Source organism: Mobula birostris, chromosome 14, assembly GCF_030028105.1.
Source record: "Mobula birostris isolate sMobBir1 chromosome 14, sMobBir1.hap1, whole genome shotgun sequence".
Lineage (NCBI taxonomy): Eukaryota > Metazoa > Chordata > Chondrichthyes > Myliobatiformes > Myliobatidae > Mobula > Mobula birostris.
The window spans coordinates 34,483,688-34,505,756 of record NC_092383.1 but is presented as its reverse complement, the minus strand read 5'-3'; positions in this window follow the sequence as shown (position 1 = coordinate 34,505,756).

Sequence of the window (22,069 nt, the reverse complement as noted above, 5' to 3'; positions counted from 1 at the left end):
ATGTCCTTACCTTAGAACTACCTGGGCTTACCCATAGCCCTCTATTTTTCTAAGCTCCGTTTACCTGTCCAGGAGTCTCTTAAAAGACCCTATTGTATCCGCTTCCACCACCATCGCCAGCAGCCCATTCCACGCACTCACCACTCTCTGTGTAAAAAACTTACCCCTGACATTTCCTCTGTACCTACTTCCAAGCAGCTTAAAACTGTGCCCTCTCATGCCAGCCATTTCAGCCCTGGGAAAAAACTCCTGACTATCCACATGATCAATGCCTCTCATCATCATATACACCTCTATCAGGTCACCTCTCATCCTCTGTTGCTCCAAAGAGAAAAGGCCGAGTTCACTCAACCTATTCTCATAAGGCATGCTCCCCAATCCTGGCAACATCCTTGTAAGTTTCCTCTGCACTCTCTCTATAGTATCCACATCCTTCCTGTAGTGAGGTGACCAGAACTGAGCACAGTACTCCAAGTGGGGTCTGACCAGGGTCCTGTACAGCTGCAGCACCTGTCCTGCCATTCAATATCATCACAGCTAAGGGCGGCAAGGAAGGATAGTGGTTAGCACAATGTTTTACGGAACCAGCGACCCTGGTTCAATTCCTACCATTGTCTGTAAGGAGTTTTGTACGTTCTCCCCGTGACTGTGTGGGTTTCCTCTGGGTGCTCTGGTTTCTACATTAATTGGTCATTAGGCTAGGGTTAAATTGGATGTTGCTGGGTGGTGAGGTTCGAAAGGCTGGAAGGGCCGACATTGCTCTGTATCTCAATAAATAAATATGCTGGCCTCACCTCAGAATCAGCATCAGATTTAATATTACTGGCATATGTTATGAAATGTATTAACATTGTGGCAGCAGTACAATACAATACATAATAACAGAAAAGAAAAACTGTACATTACAGTAAGTATATATACTGCATATATTAAATAGTTAAATTAAATGAGTAGTGCAAATTTAGAAATAAAAAGTAGTCTGTTGGTGTTCATAGGTTCAATGTCCATTCAGAAATCAAATGCCAGCCCCCATAATCTTGAATTTCTTCAATCTTTCAAATATTTATCTCCACCATCCACCATCAATGTATCTAACCCACCATCCTCAGGAGGAGGTGGAGTGAAGAATTCCACACACCTCTGTTTGATATTTGCTTCTACATCCCCTTGTTCCTGACTCTTCTGCTAGTATAGGCATCTCAAAAACTACCACGTTCTCCCTTAAGGTTCGTCCATCGTCATCGATGAAGACCTCGACACCATTAGTATTTTTTACGAGGTTGACACTCAACCTGGCATGGATGGAAAGCGTGCCCAGGAGCAGCTCAACTAGATTCGAACTCAGGAATCTTTGCTCCTGGAGTCCGGCGCTGATGTCACTGCGCCACCAGCAGGCTTGACGGTGTCGAGACTAGCGTGTGATTTGGATTTAAGTGAGGGAGAGTTGCGCAGCGTCAGCCTCACTCTCTGTTCCCAATTCCCATCTGGATCCAGTGGCAAGACAGAGTCGAGACGGTTGGAGATGGGACTAAGCGCAGTGGATGACCAGGACATCTTTTGTGTCTTGTCCTGCTCTACGAGTTCCACGACGCTTGCAGAGACCGCCTTCTTGACCGTCGGACCTACCATTGGTCTCATTCGCTCAATCAGTTGGAGTCTGTCTTCACATGCTGGGATAGACAACTCCCTATCTCACCGAGGGTTTGAGACCCGTCGGCTACCCTCACCTGGTTTAGCTGGCTTGTTGAAGCCGTTGCCCGGGGTGTGGCTGCTGTCGCACGCAAACAGCTACGAGGAGCCACAGGTGAGAGCTGAGTTCCAGGTGAGGACCAAAGGTGGACAAACTGCCTTGAAAAGGATGCGACATATTCCCCCACCAGAGGTGCTACCCCTCCCTGACGCCCCATACACCCCATGCTCCCTTATAATCATATCAACCTGCCAACAATAGCTCATAATTATCTCTTCTCTCTACTTCCTCTTTACACTTCAAGGAACAATTCCCATGCTAACTATATTTGATTGTGCCAATACTTTGGTGTTGGGCTAATAAATTAGTTTTAAACCAGCTCTTGGAAAATACTGGTTCTCTAATGAATAATATCATTAATTTTGTGCAACCTTGGACTTGTAACAATGTTTATTCTCACAGATTTTCTGACTTTTGAAGCTACTTGGTGTAGACTCGAGTCCTGGGGTTACCTCCTGTGGCTTTTTACTGGTACAATTGCATTTAATACTGAGAAAATCTCCTGACAAGCTAGGTCATGCTGCCAAACTCTCCCACAAATTTTAGCAACAATTCCAACTATGCACAAGATTAGTGTCCAAGAAGGCGGCTGAGTGATGGGAGGCTTGTTCTTTGTGTACTCACTGGGGGTGAGCTCTGTTCATCTCAATGATCATTGTACAGATCAGAACCTTGTTGCTAGGCAGTCTCACTTAAACCTGATGCAGGCCTTCGACATAGCACCATTTCAACACATCCTCTGGGGTGATGTACAGTTTCAAAGGCTGATATTTCAAAAAACTGCTGTTTAGTGTTCAGCTGGACACATGCACAGAACAACACATATCAGGCTAACAATGCTTATGTCCTATCTCCAACTCAAGATTACACAGTTCCAGTACGATGGCGGCGTACATGTTCAGGGTGGCCTTTCCAGGTCCAATCAAAAGCATAGTTGTTGATCTTTTATATCTTTTTTACAATCGCAAGACACTGCTGCATGTTAAGAACATCAAGTACTTCACGTCTACCCCACAGCGAGTTGCTCAATAGCGGAGGAGCCAGATTTGCTGCATACCGTGCTGCCGCCTGCCACAGGAAGGCATCAGAGTTGGTGGGCGGGTGCAGTGTGTCGTCGAACAAATGGTGCGAGCGATTGTCTTGGACGCTTCTCTTGTGACTGTCAGACCCTGAAGGGCACTGGCAATGTGGAGCACTGCAAGCTCGGTTCACTGGTGCATTGATGAGACCAATAGCAGGGAAGCTGCATGGCCTTGGTTGAAGCCCTCATGCCCAGCGGTCACCTGTTGCAGCCGCCCAGGGGAGGAGCCGCACAGCTAGTCCCTCCCACCAGTGCTGCTCTCCAGTGTTTGCTCAGTGGAAGACTAACTGGACTGTGTTCGCCTGTGGCTGCACTAGCATGTGATGATCGGACTGCTGGAGGGTTGTTCATGCTGACGGCATCCCATACACCATCAGCCTTCACGACATACACTCAGGGACATGGACTCTATTATTATTTTTGTGTGTATGACAGTACGTTTACTGCTTATCATAATTATATGCATCTTGTGCTGTGTATGACTGTTGGTACTATATTTTGCTCCTTGGCCCCAGTGTAATACTGTTTCATTTGGCTCATGAGTATTCATGTAGAGTTGGATGACAATGAAACTGAACTGATCTAACAAGTGTCTGTGCTGGCATCAAGACACTGTAGCAGCAAATAATCTGCTGGAGGAACTGAGTGGATCTAGCAGCATCCATGAGGGAGAAGGAATTGTTGATGCGTCAGGCTGAAACCCTGTATCGGGACTGAGAGTGGGGAATCACAATGGCCAGTACAGAGTGGAGAGAAGGAGTTGTAAGACAGGAGCCCAAGGTGTTGGTGGGGTGAGAAAGGGTGAAAGGTGAGAGGTATGTTGCGTCAGGGAGGGTGGAAGACTTCTCAGCTACCAAATTAATAACTTTGTAAGCTTTGCGTTTAATGTGCAAATACTTCGTGTGAAGTCAAAAGAGGCTGCAGATGCTGGATTCTGACTCAAAAACCAGAATGCTGGAAGAACTCAACTGCTCGGTCAGCATCTGTGGAGGCAAAAGGTGCAAGTAACTATTTCAGATCAAGACTTTGTATCAGGGTTGAAGCAATATAACCTACATGACATTATTTAAACTTATTCATGTTCCGACAATCTACAAAATGCAGGCTCTTGTTTTCACAACATGACATCCATCACTGCAGCTGCACAGGGTGATCTCCTGGGTGTGGAAACTTCCATTACCAGGCAACTGTTGTGTACTGGTACGATGGAAATAATGATCAATTTCTGCAGCTCTCGTCTTAGCCTAAGTACTGTACAGCAAAAAATGTCTGAGCTTGTTAAAGCTGGTCAATAGAGGATGTGGATGTTCATGTCAGAACAAGATGCATTAAGGCCTCAAGTGGATGATCATTTGAAGCAAGGCTCCACTTTGAGAGCCTGGGCTACAGTAAAACATTTTAAATGGGCTCTGTTAGCAGATAGCATTGACCACAACCTATGATTCAATGTGAAGACCATGTATTATATCTCTAACCATGTACCTGTCTGAGTGTCTTATAAGTGTCGTTAATGTATCTCAAAGTGTACATTTTAAGGTATGTGAACAATATTTATAAGACACTTAGACAGGAATGCGAACAGGAAAGGTATGAGCCAAAAGTGGGCAATTGGGACCAGTTTAGGAGGGTGGACACCTTACTCAGCAAAGGGCCAGTTGAATGCTTCCATGCTGTAAGACTCCATGACTCTCTATTGTCCTGATCGATACTCTCAACAACTAAAAGCCAAATTTTGATGATTTGTCAATCATTTGAAACTCATGGGATCTGGCTTTCTTCATTGCTGGTATCTTTTATGTTTTGTAATTCAAAGGAAGACACAGGAGTCTGAAGTACGGGTCTAATTTCGAGTTCACTTTAAGCAATGTGTGCATGTATAATATGGTAGCGTGATGACATATGCAATTCACGTCTTTATACATATAATCCGTAATGAACTATGTAAATGAACAAGAATACTTAATCAACCAATATATGTACAAGGTTACTCAAATATTACTAAAACATTCAATACACAACAGAACTTACTTGGTTGGTAGTCCTTTCAGTTCTCAGTCTGAGTCTGAAGGTGCTGGGTTCACAACCCACGCCGAGCCTTGAGTCCAAATGTCCAACCTACCACTTTAGTGTAGTGTTGTAAAAGGGCTCTCTTTCAACTGGGACATTCAACTTAGCCCTTTCTTCTGTTCTGTGTAAATTATAGATTTCCATAATAACTTCTCAAAGAGGAGCAGTGTAACAATCCAATATATAACCCTCAAACAACATTGTTAAAATAAATCAATTATCTGGTAATGAATATATTTGTATTTGTCTGAACCTGCTGTATACAAATTAGCTGCTGTTTTTCGTGTATTACAATAGCATTTACACCTGTTGTAGAGCACGTTGAAAGAGCTTCTAGCCAAACTGCTTCAGTACTGTTATAACACTAACATGTCCCTGGCAATGTGGGCAACTGAATGGAGAAAATAAATCAAAGAGTACATAAGAGGCAGTTCTGAGAAGTTCTGCTCAGTGACAGCATGAGTGAAGAGACTGTAGTTAGAATCACACTTAGCACGGAGTTTGCAGTTGCTGTAGATCAATCATCCCAACCAAAGGACAATACTGGAGGAGCTCCTCAGGGCAGCATCTTTGGCATAACTATATTCATCAATTTCATCAGTCATCTCCTTTTCATCCTAAGGTCAGAAGCAGGATATTGGCTGATTATTGCATGACGTCGTTCCATTTTCCTCAGCAAGTGAAACGATCCAGGGCTTTCTGAAAGGAGCTAAGAATGAGCAATAAATGCTGGTCCCACCACAAAAATGAAAACATTTTCGAAACTGACTGCTCAAAATGGAGTGGAGTATTTGAATTGGAAGTAAGACCCTTGAGTTATTTATTTATTTGTTTGTTTATTGAGATAAGCGCACAATAGACCCTTCTAGCCTTTCGAGCCACACCGTCCAGCAATCCCCCAATTTAATCTCAGCCTAATCACGGGACAATTTACAATGACTAATTAACCTACCAACTGGTACATCTTTGGAACACTCACAACACGCTGGAGGAACCCAGCAGGTTGGGCAGCATCCATGGAAATGATCAGTCAACGTTTTGGGCTGTAACCCTTCGTCAGGACTGAAGGGGGAAGGGGCAGAGGTCCTATAAAGAAAGTGGGGGGAGGGTGGGAAGGAAAAGGCTGGTAGGTTCATCTTTGGACTGTAGGAGGAAACCAGAGCACTGGAGGAAACCCACGCGGTCACAGGAGGAACATACAAACTCCTTGTAGGCAGTGGTATGGAATGAACCTAGTCCGCCTGCACTGGAGAGCATTATGCTAACCAGTACTCCACCATGTCACCCCAGAATTTTTTTCCCCTCGGTATCCCCCACAGTCACACTGTATCTCCTGTCACTGAGTTCAGAAGTAGTACGCAGAAGCTCAGCATAAACAGTTGAAGGAATACATGATCTCTTGAGCAAGCTATCCACCCGACCATGAAGTTAGAATATGTTACAATCTGCAAAACCCACCATGAACTTCCCAGCCACCTCAGAATTCTTGGCTCTGGAGTAGAAGCAAATCTTCTTCAAGCACAGGGGATGATCTGGAAAGAAGTTGATGTGTATCTTGGATCTCCTAAAGGTAAAATTACATTAAACTTCTGTGCGTGTCTTTCATATTTGAATTGTCACAACCTAAAAGTTTCACAATTGGACCAACATTTGACACGCTCAATTAGTAATAAGGTTTTACTAAATGCCAATTAAAGTGAGGTATCCTCATGTTCTGGTTCTTAACCTTGCTTTGACTTCTGGACACAAAATGGCATTAAGGAGTATGGAATTAATGCGGATGATCGATAATGATCACATTGAATGTAAGGCAAGTTTGAAGGACCAAATGACCTTTCCCTGCTCCTACTTTCATGTTTGTAGCATTTAAATGACTAGCTTCTTCAACAGTGGCCAACATAATCAGCAGAATAATAGTTAATGTCTATGTAAAGAGTCCATTACAGCAGGTTTCCAACGTAGGTAGCACTTCCTAAAAGCACCAGATCTCCATGACTTCATGGAAAAGTGGGGGTACCATCATATTCACAGCTGTGCAGTAAGTGTTGCTGCCTCACAGTTTCAGAGAACAGGATTAATTCCTGACTTCTATACTGGCCATGTGCAGTTTGCACACTCCTCTCTGTGGTGATGTGGGTTTCTCCAGGTGCACTGGTTTGTTCATATTTCTCTAAGCTGTGTACAGATTAATTGACCAATATAAATTGGCCCTTGTGTGTAGGTGAGTGGCAGGAAAACCAGGCAGGAGTGCAGTAAATGGAGCTGTGAGAAGAAAAATGGGGTCAGTGTAGATGAGTGCCAATGTGTTTGGGTCAAAGCATCTCCTGTGGTCCACCATTCTGTGACTAGTACTTTCCAAAACACCCACCATGACTGAGCCATACATTCCAATGCCTGAATTACCATAGACTTAAAAGCATGGCACTCTGTCACAGACATGTCTGTGAGTGCACAGCCATCACATAGACCGCAAGAGTTGAGGTGGACATAGGAACCTGCTTGATAGGCAGCCAAGACCACAACTATTCATCCACTCCATTATTGATGCACAATAATAGCAGTTTGTACCATCCACAGAATGCACTGCAGTGACTCGCTAAGACTGCTTGAATAATACCTTTCAAATCCACAACCTCTATCAGCTAGGACAAGGGTTATGAAAACATAGATTACCAACAACTGGAACCTGCCCTCCAGGATATAGACTATCCTGACTTGGAAATATATCACCGTTCCTATAACACTGTTGGAACACTCTGTCTAGCAGCATTGCAGATGTACCCACATCTTCAGGACGGCTGCAGTTCAAGAAGGCACCTCATCTCTTGCTACTGAGGGAAGTTAGTGATAGGCAACATAGCCTGCAAAATCGCGTTCCTTGAATGAAGATAAATAAAGGTGGAATTCGAAACACCACCCTCTCGAATGCAGAGAGAGATGGTCTGGGCAGGTGCGCTGTGAAGTTCTTCCACAAATTGTAACACGGATCTGCCCCCAATTAAAATACTCTGAAAGCATAGGATTGGTGCCAAGATAATTAAATTGCCTTTATTTTGGGAAACAATTTCTGCTGAAATTCAGTACATTAATCTGCTTAATAAATCACTTCCAATGAAATGATATATTGATGTCACAATTTATTTTCGAAAATTCGAAATACAAAGCTGAAAAGCTGTGATGGCATTTTCACCAAACTGCATTGTCAGATTGTTTCAAGAGGTTATTACAATAGAGAAGGAGGCTATTCAGCCCATTAGTTTCTGCTGGCATCTAGCAGATCATTGCCATTGGAAGGGTGATATATTTCCAAGTCAGGATAGTCTATATCACATTCACTCTCCTTATCTTCCTCAGCCCCACAACTTATTCTCTCTCACACTTCATTTGATTTACACTGCACAACACATAGATTGACTAAATTTGGGGTACATCCTGTCCAATGTTAAGAGTACCTGACATTTGAACTCCCCTACAATCTAGCTTCCATTATGTTATTATAAGAACATAAGAATATAAGAACATAAGAAATAGGAGCAGGAGTAGGCCATCCGGCCCATCGAGCCTGCCCCACCATTCAATAAGATCATGGCTGATCTGTCCATAAACTCAGCTCCATCTACTTGCCTTTTCTCCATAACTCTTAATTCCCTTAATATGTAAAAACCTATCTAACTGTTTCTTAAATACATTTAGTGAAGAAGCCTCAACTGCTTCCCTGGACAGAGAATTCCACAGATTGACTTATCTCTGGGAAAAACAGTTTCTCCTCATCTCTGTCCTAAATCTTCTACCCTGAATCTTGAGGCAATGTCCCATAGTTCTAGTCTCACCTACCAATGGAAACAACTTTCCTACTTTTATCTTATCTATCCCTTTCAAAAGTTTGTATATTTCTATTAGGTCCCCTCTCATTCTTCTGAATTCCAGAGAGTATAGTCCCGGGTGACTCAATCTCTCCTCATAGATTAACCCCTTTATCTCTGGAATCAACCTGGCGGGAGGAGAGAGAGCAGTGCGCTATGTGTGTGCAGCCCTCCGGTGAAAAATGATATCGTATCCGTTAAATAGGGGCCGTGGACAATTCTGATTTGATGGAGACGGACGTGAAAGCACAGAGGAACATCTGGAGAAATTTCTGAAACGCTAGTTCGCTGCTGTTGTTACTGCGCATTCGGGAATCTTCCGGAGGGAAGGCCTCAATATCCCCAGCTTTGCCTGCTGTTGGCAACCGAGATTGCAGTCGAATCGTTCAGACAGAGATGGCGCTCAGACTCGGTGTCGGAGAGCTGATCAGAGGCTCAAAGTTTTCGGATGACTCAGATTCGGACTGTGGTCGGGCATGGCAGGGAGAGTTTTTCTTCCTTCTCCCGTCTGCGTGAGATGTGGGATATTTGAGAGACTTTGAACTTTTTACTGTGCTCATGGACTTCTTCATCAGGTTATGGTATTGTTGCACTGTTGTAACTATATGTTATAATTATGTGGTTTTGTTAGTTTTTTCAGTCGTGGTCTGTCCTGTGTTTTGTGATATCACATCGGAGGAAATATTGTATCATTTCTTAATACATGCATTACTAAATGACAATAAAAGAGGACTGTGTGTCTTCATAATCTAGCCTGGTGAAACTCCTCTGCACTGCCTCCAAAGCCAGTATATCCTTCCTCAAGTATGGAGACCAGAACCGCACACAGTAATCCAGGTGCGGTCTCACTAGTACCCTGTATCGTTGCAGCATGACTTCCCTATATTCAAAATTCATTCCTATGAACTGCAGAAGGGTTTTCCTCACTCTTTCTATTTTTAGCAACTGTTCCTTGTTAAAAGCCCTATCATTCACTGCAATACTGTTGGGTATAATCACCTTATCCAGTGATCTTGTTTTTGTATACTTTATGAAAGATGGAGAAAATTGGCTTATGCACATCTGTAAAAGTACAACCTGCTCATTCTTTGCTGTATCGGGTATGCTTCCGGTCACCTCACTCAAGGAAAGATGTGCTAATAATAGAGACACTGTAGAAGAGATTTACCTGGAATAGAGGGGTGAAATTATAAGGCAAGTTTGGATGGGATGGGTTTATTCTCACTGGATGCTAGGATGATGAGGTATGACCTTAATGAGGTTTATAAAATCATGAGAAGCTTAGATAGGATACATCATCTTTTTCCTGGCGCAGGGGAATTTAGATCCAGAAAATGCAGGTTTAAGGTGAGAGGGGAGAAATTTAAAGATGATGGGAGATGCAAGTTTTTCCACACAGAGGGTTGTTTAATCTGGAATGAGCTGTCTGAGGAGGAGATAGGGGCAGAAACAACTGTAGCATTTAAAAGACATCTCCACTGGCATTTCAATAAGAAAGGCACAGAGGAGTATGGGTTAAATACAAGCAAATCTTGCTAGCAGAGCTGGACGTCACAGTCAGCTCAGAAAAGGTGAGTAGAACAGGCTGTTTCTGTGCTGCACGATTCCGCAATTCTATGATTTCGCTTTTTATCTGCATTCAGAGGCAATTTAATGAACCCGTTTCAACAACAAACACATCTCAGAGATATGAAGCACATGCAGGAAACCGAGGTAATCATGTAAACCTCACAAAAAGTTTCCAAGGTCAGGACTGAACCAGCTGTCTGCAGCTACAGCTATTAGTGGAACAGCCCCAGTCACCCTCATAACACATCAATATTTCTGAATTAATTTCTCATGAAGAAAGAAGAGTTTCATTAATGGTTTCCCCTCCAATTATCTGAGCTGAGACATACCGCTGGGACAATATACAAATAATCTCTCTCAGCTCTTAGCCATTTACACTTCCTTTGGAGAATAAGGAATTGAAAGAACTAACTGCAATTCCAAAATTTAGTAACAGTGAAATTGGCAAATTTAGAAATGTATTAATCCCAAAGACTGGAGGATCTCCACCCCAAAGTTTTGAAGGAGATAATGAAGACTCAGAGATTCATTGAGGTTGTAAATCTGACCCCACTATTTACCAAAGGGAGTGAGATAAAGCAGGGAACTACCAACCTGTTGGCTTTGCATCAGTGTTTGCAGAAAGGCTGAAATCTATGTGTTAACAAATACCTTGAAGATACTATTAGGCTTGAGAAGAGTCGACATGGATTTATGAAGGAGATACAAAAGGCAGAGTATCGGGACAAGAGGTAAGTGTAACACCTGTGTAACCCCAGTCTGATTGTGTGTGACTTGTCATTGCACCCTTCAGAGAAAATCAAATTGCACTAGGTGCTAATAGGTCATCAGAAGAATCTAGGTAGTGAAGGAGGCAGTGAATAGAAACGTTGGTAAATGCGAGATCATGCACTTAGGAAGGAATAATAGAAGAGCAGATTATTATTTAAATGGAGAAAGATTGCAGCATGCTATTGTGCAGAGGGACTTGGGAGTGCTTGTGCATGAATCGCAAAATGTTGGCTTGCAGGTACAACAGGTTATTAAGAAGGCAGACGGAATGTTGGCCTCCATTGCTAGAGGGATTAAATTCAAGGACAGGGATGTCATGCTGCAACTATACAGGGTACTGGTGAGGCCGCACCGGGAATACTGTGTGCTGTTCTGGTCTCCATACTTGAGGAAGGAGATACTGGCTTTGGAGGCAGTGTAGGGGAGGTTCACCAGGTTGATTCCAGGGATGAAGGGGATGAGGAGAGTTTGGAGTCGCCTGGGACTATACTCTCTGGAGTTCGGAAGAATGAGAGGGGATCTGATAGGAACATACAAAATTTTGAAAGGGATAGATAAGATAGAAGGTGGAAAGTTGTTTCCATTGGTAAGTGAGACTAGAACTAGGGGATATTGCCTCAAGATTCAGGGGAGAAGATTTAGGTCAGAGATGAGGAGAAATTGTTTTTCCCAGAGAATGGTGAATCTGTGGAATTCTCTGCCCAGGGAAGCAGTTGAGGCTTCTTCACTAAATATATTTAAGATACAGTTAGATAGGTTTTTACATAGTAAGGGAATTAAGGGTTATGGCAGGTAAATGGAGCTGAGTTTATGGACAGATCAGCCGTGATCTTATTGAATGGTGGGGCAGGCTCGATGGGCCGGATGGCCTACTCCTGCTCCTATTTCTTATGTTCTTATATTCTTATGTACAACACACACTTCCGGAAATAAAGTTGTATTTATAAGAAAAAAAGCAATATGTATAAAATATTTACATGAGCAAGAACAATTCAAATTTCAAATATTCAGTTTAGGTTCCAAATCTTAGATATCCACAAAAGCCAAATTCCTGTTTAGTTAGAATCAGTGATATTCATTAGAATAACCTTTGTTACTCCAATTTCTCTAACTAATTAGATCTAGTGTGATTTCCCTATCTCAAAGCTTACAGACTAAACTTTCCTTTTTACTTATCCCTAATTTGTTAGAAAACCAAATATAATTCTTATTCCCAAGTATTATAGTTAACTTCAATTTCAGTTCCAAGCAGTATATCTACAAGTTTAAATTCAAATTCAAAAATTATATATCTATAAAGCTTAACTCCTTTCACGACAATTCTCTAACATCATAACTCTTAAACAAAGTAAATCTCATTCAGTAACTTATCAAAGTCTTTGCAAAAATAATCAGTTCTCGCAGAAAATCTAATTTGGATTCTTCGAATGAAGATAACTTATACATCCAACCGTATTAAATCTCCTGCGTCATTGCACATTCTGTTCTAGTGCTGGTTCTTCATCTGGGAGTCTCGCCATCTTGGTTCATTGGATGAAATAGTAAGTCAATTCCCAAACTTGTACAAAACTTGACCAACTGCCTTGGCATGATTTTGCAGAACTAATTTCCAACTACATGGTAGGGATTTTGGACACTGGTCTCTGCCGATATTGTCTCGTTATGGCTGCTGCATGTTATAGCTATAGCTTCAATAAATCTTTTATCGCCATTGTCTCTTCTCCAGGGGTTTCAAGTTAGTAGAGTAAAGATACTCACTACTAATTCCACTCTTAACAGTTCATGTCTTCAGCTTCTAATCGATGCTGTGTTTTTTTTTCTTGTCCGTCCTGTGTCCAGCCCGCCCCCCCTCTCTCGCATAGCATTTTTTTCAAATTCTTTTTTTTAAATGGGTAACCTCGTTTTCATCCCTCCGCAGGCAGAACTTTCTAAGATTACAAGTTTGGGTTTAATTAACCTGGGTTACATAAAGGTCGGGCCAGTTCTGCTTGCTGCTCCACCATGTTTACTCAGCTCCGCACTGAACTCAGGCTGGGGCTCTGACCTGCTCCAGCTGCCGCGGGCTCCATGTCTGAGCGCTCTGTGATGTTTGCTCGGCTCTGCACTCAACTGAGGCTGAGCCTGTGGCCTGCTCTGTCTGCTCCCGGTTTTGTATCTATGGACTCACTTCCAACCTGAATGCTACTTGCTTGCTTTTATTGTTTGTTTGATTCATTTTTTTCCCTCTGCACATTGGGTGTTTGATGGTCTTCTGTTGGGTTGCTTTCCTCTGTGGCTGCCTGTAAGGAGATGGATCTCAAGGTTGTATAAAGTAGACATACTTTGAGAATAAATGGACTTTGAACTTCGAATATTTGTTGTCAGACAGAGTTCTAGGTGTGGGCATAGTTGAACGGCAGGCTGTGACCAGTGAGGAACACCACGACACAATTTGGACCCCAGCCATTCACAATCTATTTTGGTGATCTGGTAGGAAGAGACAACTCTCATATTTCCAAACACAAACAACAGGAAATCTGCAGATGCTGGAAATTCAAGCAACACACATCAAAGTTGCTGGTGAATGCAGCAGGCCAGGCAGCATCTCTAGGAAGAGGTACAGTTGACGTTTCAGGCCGAGACCCTTCGTCAGGACTAATTGAAGGAAGACATAGTAAGAGATTTGAAAGTGGGAGGGGGAGGGGGAGATCCAAAATGATAGGAGAAGACAGGAGGGGAAGGGATGGAGACAGGAGCTGGACAAGTGATTGGCAAAGGGGATATGAGAGGATCATGGGACGGGAGGTCTGGGGAGAAAGACAAGGCGGGGGGGAAAACCCAGAGGATGGGCAAGGGGTATAGTCAGAGGGACAGAGGGAGAAAAAGGAGAGAGAGAAAAAGAATGTGTGTATATAAATAAATAACAGATGAGGTACAAGAGGGAGGTGGGGCATTAGCGGAAGTTAGAGAAGTCAATGTTCATGCCATCAGGTTGGAGGTTACCCAGACGGAATATAAGGTGTTGTTCCTCCAACCTGAGTGTGGCTTCATCTTTACAGTAGAGGAGGCCGCAGATAGACATGTCAGAATGGGAAAGGGATGTGGAATTAAAATGTATGGCCACTGGGAGATCCTGCTTTCTCTGGGACATGTCCACGGCCTCCTCTACTGTAAAGATGAAGCCACACTCAGGTTGGAGGAACAACCCTTATATTCCGTCTGGGTAGCCTCCAACCTGATGGCATGAACATTAACTTCTCTAACTTCCGCTAATGCCCCACCTCCCCCTCGTACCCCATCCGTTATTTATTTATATACACACATTCTTTCTCTCTCTCTCTCTCTCTCTCCTCTTTCTCCCTCTGACTATACCCCTTGCCCATCCTCTGGACTTCCCCCCTCCACCTTTTCTTTCTCCCCGGACCTCCTGTCCCATGATCCTCTCATATCCCTTTTGCCAATCACCTGTCCAGCTCTTGGCTCCATCCCTCCCCCTCCTGTCTTCTCCTATCATTTCGGATCTCCCCCTCCCCTCCCATTTTCAAATCTCTCACTAACTCTTCCTTCAGTTAGTCCTGACAAAGGGTCTCGGCCTGAAACGTCGACTGTACCTCTCCCTAGAGATGCTGCCTGGCCTGCTGCGTTCACTCTCATATTTCCAAGCTTGCTGATGACCACCGAACAAGGAGAAGCACTGCAGATACCACACACAACAAAAAAAAGTGCAGTATTTGTTAAATGGTGATGTTTCTAAAGACCAAATTGTGAGTGAACTGGTGAATAAAAAGGAAAATGCAGCCCTATTGTGAGAGAATTTAAATGCAGGTGGAAAGAAGTATCACTGCATTTCTATAAGGCCATGATGAGAGACCACCTAAATTATTGTGTGTAGTTTAGGTTTCCTTAACCTTGCCACAATGGGAACACAGTGAATATTCACCAGACTGGTCCAGTGATGGCCAGCTGCCCATATAAGGAAAGATTGTGTGGACTGGGACTATATTTCCCAGAGTTTAGAAGAACAAAAGGAGATTTCATTGAAAGTTACACAACTCTTAAAGGTTTTAACAGACTGGATGCAGGAAGGATATTTCCCCTGAATACAGAGTCAAGCACCAGGGATACAACTAATGGATAAAGGAGTATGGTACTTAGGACTAAATAGGGGAGATATTTCTTACTCAAAAGGTGATGTCATTTTTAAAACTTTTACCTTGGATAGTAACAATGTCGTAAGCATTTCGTTCATTCAAGACAGATATCTATAAGTTTCTGGACATGAAAGGACATGGGGATCATGTTCAAAAATGGGACTAAGGTAGAAATCAACCATAATCTTCAGGACGTCAGCATGGGTGATCCACCCTCGCTCCTGTTTCTTGTGAAATTCAGTACCACATGTCCATTTGACATAGGAGCAGGATTAGGCCATTCAGCCCATTGAGTCTACTGCCCCATTCAATCATGGGCAATTTAATATCCCTCTTATGCCTTCTCCTCATAACCTTTAACAACCTTACTTATCAAGAACATATCAACCTCCACTTTAAGTATATCCAATGACTTGGCCTCCCCTGCCATCTGTGGCAGTGAAATCCACAGATTAACCACCCTCTGGTCAAAGACATTTTTAATTATCTCTGTTCAGAAGGGATGTGTTTCTATTCTGAGGTTGTGTCTCCTGGTTCTAGACTCCACCACTATAGGAAATCTCCTCTCTACATGGTTAGTGGATGGAAAGATGTTGGAGTCCATTACTAAAGATGAGATTGCAGCGTACTGGAGGCACATGATAAAATAGGCCAAAGTCAGTTTGGTTTCCTTAAGGGGGAAACCTGCCTGACAAATCTGTTAGAATTCTTTGAGAAAACATCAGGCAGGATAGACAAATTAGAGTCAGTGGATGTTGTTTACTTGGATTTTCAGAAGATCTTTGAACATGTACCACAGATCAGGCTGCTTAATAAGATCCCATGGTATTACAGGAAAGATTTTAACGTATTGAAGATGCATCATTAGGGACCCCCACCACCCAGGACATGCTCTCTTCTCACTGCTGCCATCGGGAAGAAGGTACAAGTATCTCAGGACTCACACCATCCCTCAACTATCAGGCTCTTGAACCAAAGAAGATAACTTCGCTCAACTTGAGTTGCCTCATCGTTAAAATGTTCCCACAATGAACTCACTTTCAAAGACTCTTCATCTCATGCTCTCAATAATTATTGCCTATTTATTTATTTATTATTATGTTTATTTTTATTGTCTTTTGCACCTTGGTTGAATGCTCTAGTTAGGCAGTATTTCATTGATTTTGTAATGGTAAATATCCTATAGATTTATTGAGAATGCCCACAAGAAAACTCTCAGAGTTGTATATGATGACATATACATACATTGATAATAAAATTTAATTTAAACTTTGAACTTTGAAGATTTGCTGACTGGCAGGAGACAAAGAGTGGGAATAAAGAGGGTCTTTTCTGGTTGGCTACCGGTGTTTAGTGGTGTTACGCAGGGTCTCATTCCTCTAAACTCCAACAAGCACAAGCCCAGAGCTATCAAATACTCCTTATGCATTAACCTTTTCATTCCCAGAATCATTCTTGTGAGCCTCCTCTGGACCCTCTACAATGCCAGTACATCGTTTGTTAGATAAGGGTCCCAAAACTGCTCACAGAACAGCGTAGTAAAGGCCATCTAGCCTACAGCATTGTGTCAATCTTTCAAGATCAATCTAACTCTTCCTTCCCACATAGCACACCATTTTTCGTCCAACTCTTAAATATCCCTCGTGTATCTGCAGCTACCACTACCCCTGGCAAACGTTCCATGAACTTACCACCTCTGACATCACCCACCGCCCAATACTCTCCTCCAAACACCTTAACTTTATGCACCCTCATATTAGCCATTTCCACACTGGGAAAAAGACACTGGCTATCCACTCTATCTACCCCTCTTATCATCTCGTACACCTCTATCATGTCACCTCTCATTCTCTTAATCACTGAAGAGATAAGCCCTAGCTCGCTCAACCTATCCTCCTAAACCATGTAATCTAGTCCAGCCAGCATCCTGGAAAATCTCCTCTGCACCCTCTTCTAAAACTTCCACATCCTTCCTATAATTCAATGACCAGAACTGAACACAATATTCCAAGTGTAGTCTGACCAGAATATTAAAGTACTGCAACATTACCTCGTGGCTGTTGAACTCAAACCCCTAACTAATGAAGGCTAATATATCATCCACCCTCTTAACCACCCTATCGACTTGCTCTGCAACTTTGGGGGATTTATGGATGTGAACCACAAGATCATTCTGTTCCTCCATACTGTTGAGAATCTTGGCATTAAGCCTGCATTTTGCCTTCAAGTTCATGCTTCCAAACTTTTCCAGACTGAACCCCATCTGCCATTTGTTAGCCCAGCTCTGCATCCTGTCCCATTGTAACCTGTGACAACCTTTTACACGACCCACAGTACAACCAACCTTTGTGTCGTCTGCAAACTTGTTAACCCACTTTCACTTCTTCACATGTCATTGATAAAAATCACAAAAATCCCAGAACAGATCCTTGCAGCACACCACTTCTCACTAACCGCCAGGCAGAATATGCTCCATCTACTACCACCCTCTGCCTTCTGTGGGCAAGATAATTCAAAATCCACACTGCCAAGTCTCTCTGGACCCAATCCCTTCTGACTTTCTGAATGAGCCTACCATGGGGAAGATCTTGTCAAATGCCTTACTAAAGTCTATATTTACAATACCCACTGCTCTGCCTTCATCAATATGTTTTATCACTGGGGACAGGAGGAGTTAAGAAATCAATTGTTGAGAAGAGATGAGTGAAGATTTGAGACTGGAGGAGAGGTTGAAGGTGGCAATCATGGGATTATTTATGGGAGACATGGAGAAACAGGTAAGGTATCTACTTGGGATGTAGGTCCTGCTGGCAAGATCAGCATTTATTGTGCACCCCTGATTGCCTTTGAGAAGGTGGTGGTGATCTTCTAGATGAAGCCCACGTGGCCGCCATAAGAAGCTGCAAACCCCTCATCAGTAGGACCCTAAGTCAGTACTGAACCCAGGTCTGTGAGACATCAACTCTACTATCTATACTACTATGCTTTCTATTTGCCATAACTGCCATAAAAAAAGTTCAAGTTTAATTGTCAGTCAAGCATACAGAAATACACATGAATACAGCCAAACAAAACAGTTTCCTCCAGGACCAAGATCCAAAACACAGTACCAACAGTCATACTGTACACAGCTCAAGGCACACAGAGCACATATAAGATAGCAGTAAACATACAGTTACACATAAAATTACAGTGAATTCCAGTTAATTGGGACTGGTACATTTTGGTCCAATTAAGTGGCTGCTCCAGAGAGCTGAAATTTTCATGGAAATAGTTAAAAAGGCATAAAAAAGACAACCTACAATTTAACTGAGTAATAAATTACTATTATTTAAATAAAATATTGAATAAATTAGAACACTACCAAAATTGCTACAGTACTATAAAACTGTATTAGTTCCTAATGGTTATCAAAGGAGAAACTAATTCTGTGTATGCTGCCATGTTCTTTTGATTGAAGTAAATAAACAAAATCAGTGCAGACGTCTAGTGCAAATTATAGACTGTTTTCAAACTGTGCTTTCGTGATTGCATCCTCCAAATCATCATTTTCATCATAACATTCAAGATGATTATTGATACCTTCAAATTCTTTGTAATTCCTAACTTGTTGAAGTATTGAAATCCTTTCATTTTCAGTCTCAGTCATTTCTGCCATCTCCAAGCGTGAATGCTTGAAACCACAGTGAGTAAAACAGTTTTAAGTTGTCATACTGTAACTACTTGCCAACTATCAGTGACTAAAATCACGGCTTTTTAAACACAAACATGCAAGTGAAGTGACACCATCTAAAAGCTGTTTGCTCTTAGCATGGTGTAGTGGCTAACAGCCACACGACATGTACGTGACTGACACTGGTTAGAAAATGTTTGGCAGCTATCTCCAGACCCAATGAAGTGGTATAGTGTCTCAAATAAATGAAGGGAATCCAGGCTTTTCTCTTGATTTGTTTTTGTTCTTTAAGAGTTGTCCCAAATAAGCAGCTACCTGAATTAACCGATGGCCTAGTTAATGGGAATCCACTGTGAAGTCACCAGACAAAAGTACTGGTATTATTGAAGCAGCCTCTTTATTCAACAAAACAAGCTACAGCAGACATCATACAGAGATCATTCTGGTTGAAGAAAGGTCTGGCCTGCTCAACACTACACCACATTTTATGTGCTAAAGGTCAAAGAAAATTCAGGACAATTCAAACAAATCATATAAAGGCATATTTATAATGCCTTCTTTGAGCTACTCATGTCACAATTTCAAATGCCTGGATTTTCCCATCATCACACCCAAAATAAGTGTTAATTACTGTCGTATCCATGCAATGGGATATTGTTTGAACTCATGCATATGTAGACTTTCAGTGATGTGCCTGTTTCCTGGACTGTCTGGTCTGCATTTTAAGTGTAATCTTCAATGGATATTCAAATCTGAAGGCTAGTGGCCAAAGTCAGTTCAGTTAATTGCTACATGTGCCAAACCCAAAAATCGCTCTAACGCACCGTACAGGCCAAGTCCCTGAGTGCATGAATGTTGTTGGCTAGAGCAAGCCCACAGCAGTCTCAGATAAATGCGATCCAGTTTGCCTTCCACTGAGCAAACATTGGAGGGCAGCACCGACAACAGCATGGACGCTGCGCCACACCGTCCCCGGACACCGACTCCGATGCTTCTCTCGTGGGCAGCTGCAAATAGGCAACACCACGTCATGAGGCCTTGTCCATGCTACAACTGAGGCCACACATCTCCTACGCTGTCAGTCCCACCAATAAACCGGTGAACGGGACTTGCAGCATTCCACATTACCAACGTCCAACAAGGTCCTGTGATCACAAGGAAAACGGCCAAGACAATTATTCACTGTTAGACTGCACACCACCTTTGTGCATTGGTTTTGACGCCTTTCTACAGCAAGCACCGTCCACAGCAAGTCCAACTGCTTTGCCACCGAGCAAGTCACTGATGAAGTAGACCTGCTGTACTTGAAGTTCTTAATGTCCAGCAGTGTCTTGTGATCACAAACAAGAGAAAATCACTTTTGGTTGGTCCTGTAGAGGTCACTGCATCTGAGCTTGCTGTCATCTTACCGGAAAGAGCCAAACATAGTGTAGTACCAGGAGTACTGTGTGCAGTTTAACCCACACATAAGAAAGGATATACTTGTCACAGAGGGAATGGCACAAAGCTTCCCCAGACTAACCCTTGGGTGGTAGGGTTGCCATGAGAAGAGAGGCTGGGTTGGCTATGCCTGATGCACTAGGTTTTTGAAGAATGAGAAGAGATTTTGAAAGATACCGCCTTCGGTGGGTTTAGACAGACTGGGTGTGGAAAGGATGGTTATTCTGGCTGGGGTATCAGGGTGATGATCAGAGTCTCAGAAAAAGCAGCAAGGTACTTAGGAGAGGGATGAGGAAAATTTTCTATGTCCAGAACTAGGCAAACCAGTGGAAATTCCAATCACAGTCAAATGTGGAGACTGAGTCGCTGAATGTATTTAATGAAATATACAGCTCTCTAGACACAAACAGCATCAAGGGTATGTGGGGAGAATGGCAATGTGGCCTTAAGATGAGCAATTAGCCAATCAAGTAGAATGGCAGAGCAGGCGTGAAGAGCCAAGTGGCTTATGTGGGATGGTGCAATGCTTGCAGTGGAACTACTGGTGGTAATCTTCCATGTCCTTCCCGGTGGTAGAGATCTCAGACTTGGGAGGTGCTGTCAGAGTACTCCAGATAATTGTAGTGTTTTTAATATGTAATGTCCTGGTTAAGATTTCTACTGCTATGCTGTGAGGTATTTTAATTTTAGCAATTTTTTGCAAAAGCTGTGTGTCCTGCTAGTAAGAGTTTTTTGGCTTCGACTAAAGATAAGGAGCCATGTTGTCCAATTGACAAGTTCTGTGTCAGCCGATCTGATTGTCTAGGTACGTGTTGTAACTTTCTGCCTTGTGGGGTGTCTTGGAAGATTCTTGAGAGCTGGGCAGAATGAAATTTTTTAAGTACAGGGGTCTTGTTTGGGATCTTCAGGCAGAAGCTGTGGAGGGAGACACAAGGGAGGATGTCTGCAGAATGCTGTTCAAAGGAGAGACCATGCTTTGTGCAGGTGAATGGTTCTAAGGAGGAAGTGCCAGTACTCCTGAGTTAGCCAATTCATCTGAGATGGTCTTCAAGGGTAGTTCAAACTATGGCTGGTGTCTTTCACACAGAACATGGGTGCTGCATGTGACTACTTCAGAAATGAGCTTCACCATTTTTTTGCACATTGGGGTTTAACTTTAATGGGTCCTTTTATTTCTTTTCTTTTCCTGTTAACTGTTTGATCAAGTTGAAAAACTGGTTATTATACTTTCTTTATGCTGATATATGACCTGTCATTTCTTAGCAACCAATAATTGTGTGTGAGCAATTATTCGCCATATTCAATGTTCCTTATTTGGAACATCCTACCTTGCCTGTTTGGTTCAACCCCAAATCATACTGACCCTGGACATGTATTGCTTATGAAAAGTGGCCTTCTCACCACTAAGTCACAAGGTTGTTAGCAGAGTTCGCTAACAAGTCGAGTTTGTATACGAGCCTGGTGAAAGAATGGACTATGGGCAGAGTAGTGGAGTGAATGAACGCATCAGGTAGTGGTTTAGCTGCCCATCAAGTGGGCAGCTATTTCTGGATTAAACGTTGAGAAAGTTGTGTGCATTGAGGGCATGTGATCAAGCTTCTGCCTTGTGCTTTGTAGATGGTGGAAAAGTCATGGAACTGAGACATTCACTATAGGATAACCAACGTTCAAAGTAAATTTATTATCAAAGTACATATATATAAGTTTATACAACCTTAGGATTCA